This window comes from Zosterops lateralis (genome assembly GCF_965231275.1).
Source record: "Zosterops lateralis genome assembly, chromosome: 14".
NCBI lineage: Eukaryota > Metazoa > Chordata > Aves > Passeriformes > Zosteropidae > Zosterops > Zosterops lateralis.
The window spans coordinates 6,908,834-6,916,017 of NC_139774.1; positions in this window are offsets into that span (position 1 = coordinate 6,908,834).

The window sequence follows — 7,184 nt, forward strand, 5'->3', positions numbered from 1 at the left end:
TTAGACTCCTGTTGTGTAAAAACAGATTCTGTTCATTCACTATGGGTAGATTGGGATGTGAGTCAGAGATATAGAAATTTTTTTCTCCCCCCTGCCCCTTAATCTGGAAATTGGAGCAGTTAAATACATTTGCTTTTTGGACCAGGTTGGGATACATCCCAGGCTGGGATGTTCTCTGGACTCCCCTAGTTGTTTATTATTATCTCATCTCTGAGTCTAGCCCAGCAATTCTTGCATGGCACAAGGATCCCTGAGGGCAGAGCAGGAAACTTGGGCAGGGGACTGCAGTCTTTGAATAAGTTGTATAATTCCAGTGTGAGATTTCCCTGCAAGAAAATGACATGACTATATTCTTCATAAGAAATTTGCAGTTAGACTCAAAGACATTAAAAAAAATAAAAATCTCTAAGCCACTCAAAATATTCCAGCCTACCTTCTAAAATGTTAAAAGCAGCCTTTGCATGGTAAAGAGAGTAGAAGGGGCTTTACTTTTGCAGACGTAGATGATTTCAGGAGCTGAAAGAGGCTTTGGACAGATTCTTAAATCTAATTTATCTTGAATTTTCAGTTAATATTTTCTTTTTGTGGATTTGAAACTTTCAAGCGTGAAACAGATATATTCCCCTTCTCAGCAGTTTTGAAATTCTCTGCACCAAGAAGTTTTGTACCCTTGTATTTGTGTTCTGTCTATGAAATGTTCATACTGTCAGTTGTGAAAATTTGTTTATCAGAGAGGATCAAACCAGCAAATTCTATTGGAACTGGTTATCAAACCAGTTTGAAAATAAACATATCTGAGAAAATCAATTGGAAATTAGAATTTTATAAATGAATTGAGTACACTTGAAAAGGGAATAGTGATCATGGAGACAGGAAGAGATGTTTTTTGGTAGACAAAGCTCTCTTGAGATTAATGAAAATGTTATAAAAGGCTTGTCAGCAACATATGCTTTGGGCTTTTAATTAAACAAACAATTTGGAAATTTGTTGAGAAAATGGCATGAACTGAACAACAGGCTTGAAAAAATTGAATGGCAAATTGAGAAGTGTGGTGGCAAGATTACACTTTCCAGCTGCTAATTTTATCACCTTGTAGGGTGTCATTAGCACTGAGATGAAAAATGAAATTTCTGATTCATTTGGGAATACAATTGCAGAAAACTAGATCTTTTGCAGCAGCTGAAAACTTCTTGAGAAATGTGTTTGTTTTCATCTTGAAACTGAGGCATTTTGAAATTAAAATAGTCTGACTGAAGTTTCTGTGGCAACTAGGAAGTTAAAATATGACAAATTTGGCACAAAGGCTTACAAGATTGCAATTGATTCTCTCATATTTGCAGTTAATCTGATACCTGCTACCTGTTCAGCCTCTGACAGAGAAATGTGTCCTTCATTTCTTTTTGTTCAGCATCTACATATTACATAAGAAGAAATAAGATTTTATGCTGTGGATATGATTATAAATTAACTCAAGGGTAATTATTTTAAAATGTCCTTACTTTGTGGGAAAAGCTTGCATTTCAAGGTTTTGTCAGCTTTTCTTTTTGCAAGCTTTATTTCCCAGAAAATTAATTATTTTTACAAGGAATATACAGCAGAGATATAAGGAAAATAGTTTAAACATTGTACAATTCTGTGTAAATGGAATGCCTGCCAGATTGGTATTCCTTCGTGCTCATCTTGCTGTCAACGGACAGTGTTTACTCTGTTTACCCTTTCAAATGTTTCCTCTGCCTTCCAAAACCTTCAGGGGGAATGTATGCACATATTGTTACCTGTGCTGCTCACCCCACCCTGCCACGGATAATTCCAAGTGTGGATGAGTCATCTGCTCACAAATTGCTTTATTGGTACCTTGTAACACCAGGAGCTGGCACAGGAGAGAGCAGCTCTCACAAGTGAGGGAACACACTGAGGTAAAGATGCTTCTGTCTTATTTATTTTTGTCCTGTACAAAGCTCGAGCCCAGTGAAACATTTTCTAATTGATACATACAAATTTATGCACCTGTAAAGGCATAAACAGACATGCATTCTTATTTTTCATATTAAATGTTTAAACATTTGAGCCTGTATGCATAGGAGATTGAACCTGAGTTTGCTTTTTATGTCCAGGGAAGTCAAAGGTCCAAACAGACAGAAACCATAACATTTCAAATCTCAGGCTGATTCTTGGACATTATTCAATGTGCAGTCTAGAATAAACACCTCAGTAATGGAAAGAAGCTTGCTTTTGCCAGATCTACTGGGCAGAAAATGGAACAAATTCTTCATTAAGCATTTTTGAAGGATATGGGACAGACTGCTGTTCAGTTGTTAGTACTCGTTCCACCTCCCGTGCAGATATATAAATGGCATTTCAAAGTACAGATGGAACTGGCTGACGTTGTACAAATCAATACAACTATTGTGTGCTTACTTGTTTTTCTTAGGATTTCTGTCATATTTCTGGGAAATGTGAGGTATCCATGAATCATCCTGTGAAAGCTGAGGGCTCTCTCTAGATGCCTATTGAGGCATCTACAAACAACCTAAACCAAACTGAAGGCCTTAGGGCTCCTTACTTGCTGTACAGAGGTGAAACACCACAAAACAAACCTGGTAGGAACCATGTAGGAATAAACTGTGTAACCTTCCTTTGCCCCAGCACTTGAAATTGTGCCTAATGGGGTTTGCCTTTTTTTCTTTTATATATTCTCTGTATTCCTTACACATATATTTGGAGCTCTGTAGCCTGTTATTCCATTCACAGCTGGTTTTCCCAGTGCTATCCCTGCCCTGGTAGGCAGAAAGACAAAACACATTTCAAGACCCCTATGCTGTCTTGGTTCTCCTTAGAAATCAACATTGAAAAACAGCTCTTTTTGACACATTTCAGTCAACAAACTTCAGTCCCATGTGAGAGGGGAGGATTTAGAAGTGGCTTGAACTGGGGGGAATTGCATCACCACTGGTGCTCCTAATAGGTGATTTTTGTCAATTATGCTAATTTGCTAAACTTATAAAACAGTATTCACCCTGTGGAGAGGTGAGCTTTTGTGGACATTTTCCATACCTGCTCTTGGAGGCCTTCAATGAAGATCAACCTTTGTATTACTTAATGTTATCTCGAAAATGTGTGTTGTTCCATTTATAGGTTCTTAAATGCATCAGAAAACCTTTTCTTTTGCTGGCTTTTTGCCACGTGCCATTCCAGTCACCTCTCAATACAAACAGACAAGAGGGCAGAAACTGTTTCCTCACTCGAACTGCGTAGGGAAGGAATCATGGAGTTACAGCAATACTGTCTAACAGTCTGTGTCATCATGTGCTTCTGTGTCTCAGTCACCAGTGTTTTGAGCACTCTCACCAACAGCAGAGGTGATGGTAGAGTGATCATTCTATCAGTGAACTTTCTGAAGCCTTGTTGATTCTCCAGATCATCTCATTTTTGTAGTCAGATTCCCAATTTTCTTATGATGTTTCAGAGGAGTGTGTTTCAAAGACAGAGCAGTTCTAAAAGTGATGTTCTCTTGTACATCAGAGACGCAATTCAGAAAGCAAAATTCCAATTCACCAGGTTATGTTAATTGTATTTGGTAGTAACCATCCATTATTATTTCAATTTAAGTAATCTTTACTGAGCCATTCACAATTAAAGAACAAGGCTTACTATTAATTTGTCAGGAATAATATCCTTTATCTGAGGACAGACGTTTATAGTAGGGGAGGAACAGGTTCTACTCCATATTCTCTTGTTTTTCTGGATCTTGGATAAACTTTGCTCTCTTGACTATTGGCAAGTGTCCAAGTCCTAATCTAGCAGAAGCAAGTTCTCCTTATGTCACTGTCAGCCCAGGACATGGTGATTCTCTGATTGTTTGGATAGGTTTGTAGAACAGGTGTAAGGTACAAGCTCCAAATGAAAAGGAAATCCTGCTTTAGCAGCAGCACTTGGGGCAGGAGGTCCAGGGATCTGCAGGCTCAGTGCACCTGACTTGGTGTGAAGCTTAGTGAATTCAACAGTGTTAACCTGTTGGGAAAGATGGAACAGGAAAGACTTATGGGTATGATTGTATGGTAAGAAATACTGCAGATGTAAAACCTGTGAGTGAAATAGAAATGAAAGCTAGTTTCAAGATGTAGGCATGGGAGGCAGGAAAACAGTGATTAGCTGAAGACTGGTTGAAGGACAGGAAAACAAAAGGACTCAGGAATGTTGCCTTTCTACCCTGCCAAAGGCATCAGGGAGAAAACAGATAAGAAAAGTAGTCTTTAGAGTTTAGAATAAAAAATGACATGGTAATGTAGTAGTTCTTATAGGCTGCATGTAAAGTTTGTAGGTTTTGTATCTTGCACGGGTTGGTCACTGTAAATTGGAATATTCAAGACAAAAAGAGATGTATTGTAACAAGGTGATCACGCTCTCTTCTCTTCTCTTCTCTTCTCTTCTCTTCTCTTCTCTTCTCTTCTCTTCTCTTCTCTTCTCTTCTCTTCTCTTCTCTTCCCTTCCCTTCCCTTCCCTTCCCTTCCCTTCCCTTCCCTTCCCTTCCCTTCCCTTCCCTTCCCCTCTCTCTCTTGCTCTTCTCTCGTTCTGCCCCTCTGCCCTCTTGTCCTCTCTTACCTCTCCCCTCTTTTCCCCTGCTCTCTTGCTTGCTCTCTTCTCCCCACTCTTACCCCATTTTTACCCCTTAGTTCTCTTCTACTCTCTCTCCTTTCTCTCTTTTGGGGCTTTGCTTCAACCGAGGCTGGCGGCTGAAGGCAAAGCCCTCTTTACCCACAACCCTTATAATAAAGCCACGTGTTTCTAGAATATCTCAGGTCTGCAAAGTTCCTTGTCCCCACCATCCATGGATGTTACTACATTAACCAATAGTAATGCCTGTGATTATATCATTGTAATAATGATGACAATGCTTTCTTTTCACTGAATAGGAACTCTTTGATGAAAGAGAGATGGTTTCCAGCCTGGCATCCTTCACATTTGAAGAATCAGTGAACACAGATTCTTAAGTCTCAAGATTTCTGCTTTTTTGGAAGTCAGTCCTTTTTTACATTGCCCAGAGACAATGCTGAGCCCAAATGCACAGTGAAAAGAAGCCCAGTAAATCTGTGCTCTCTTTCTGTTAGTTGTGTGGTAGTAGTTAAATGGGTTTCTGTTCAGCCATGTAGGTGGTGGACTGGCAAGGATGTACAGAGCATAGACACATTCAATATCTTTGTCTTTGATTGATATAAAGATAAAGCTGGCTAGTTAAATATATGCATGCCTGCACAAGATACATAAATCAGACAAATTATTTAAGAGATTGTAATGTGCTGATTAGTATTCTTTCCTTGAGCACATCTCTTTAGGAACCCACATCTAGAAATTAGCCTAAAGGAGCAAACCAACTTTCAGATCCGTGTTTAATAAGACTCTTACCTAATGAGGTTTGTTTTATTGTAGAGACTTAGGGTTAAATTTATTTTGTTTTTACGTAAGTTTTGGATAAAGGTAACTTTCTTATAGACTTACTTCTGAGATATGGATATTTCTCTACATAATTTTTCTTCCAAAAATATGATTGAAACCCCTCAACTCATTTTAAACCCAAAGTTTAAAAATTAACTTCTGATTTAATCTTCAATGGACTTTGTTTGTTTGCATTACACAAGACTTTAAAAAAAAAAAAAAAAAAAAAAAAAAAAAAAAAAAAAAAAAAAAAAAAGTGTGTGTGGAGCTTGCTGGTCTCTTACTCAAAGTCACTTAAACCCCTACAATGCCCGGATGACTTTTGATGTGTCTAGAGAATCCATATTTTTCTCTTGGAATTGCATAGTTCACTGGGTTTTGGGTTGTATGTTAGCTAAGAAACTAATGTAGAAGTGTTAATTTATTTTAGGGTCTCTGAGTAAGATTAATACATGTTAGGTCCAGGATGCCTTAAATATATAATTTATTATACTAAACATATTAATATTTCACTCTGGAGTGACTGTGGAATACATTGATAACCACTATCATCCCTTTCAGCTCACACTCCTTGACTGTCATCAGAGATTGGATTTATGTCACTTCCCTGTAGATACTCACCTAAGCACTTGAGCAAAATTAATTCATCTATATTTGTCTCTGTTTTATATATTCTCTCAAAAATGGTTATATAATTGAAATATATAATTTAAATGCATAAGTTCCAAAGTAATGTGCTCTGTGCATTTAGGAATGTGTCGTTAGCTGGGTACTCAAACAGAAAGCAAGAGCCTCTCGTAAGTAGTTTGGCAGCCACAAGTTAGACCAGCTTTTAAATATTGCATACTGTAGAGCAGCATTTATACAAAATCCGTTAAGATAAATATTTGTAATGAAAATGTTTAATTTTCCTTTTTATTGTGGCAAATAATTTTCCTACAATTATATATATATATATATATAACCATCAGGCTTTCCTGTGCTTCTTTGCCATCTGAGGGGAAAAAATAAGGGGAGGGGGAAGGAGCAAGATTTCTGAACATATTACTTGTGGGTTTTTTGGTAATCCTTAAAGGTTTCTCCTTATTTTCCTTGATTTCAAAATATTGAAATTTCTTTACCTTCCATGTTGGAGAGTATTTGGAGTGCTTGCATAAAGCACCCCATCTGACATCTGAATCTTTACCTCTTGTTGACTTTTTGGATAGGGATAAACCACTTAAGTATCTCTTAATTAGGTTTGTTCTCAACAGTTGTTTGAAGTTATTAGAAAAGTTTAGAAGTTTGCATTATAGAAAACTGTAAGATGTGCATGTAGTGCTCTGCATTAGTAAAAAAATTGCAAAAACATTTTATTCTGAAATTTCCTGTTTTAATGTCAGGAAATACAACAACAGCAATAAATTTTGTATTAAAATCAATACAAATTGCATTTGTCACACATTTTCCCTGTGGAGTTAGCAGCTTTTTCTCTCTCTCTAGTAGTCACCCGACCTGCATATTAATCATAATGATATTGAATGGGCTTTTTATTTTACATCAGTCCTAGCATCATCAAAGTTATGGTGCTGTAAAAGATTAACTCACCAAACATCTTGGAAAATGTAGCCTGTCTTTGTTAATCTCCTGAGGTATTTTACAATTTTTTAGCTTACCTGTCTGTAAATATTTTAGACTGTCAAACAGGTGCGCTAAAATATTAATTTCCCATACCGCAAAAAAATTCTGCCCCTTCTTATGTTGCAAGTAAA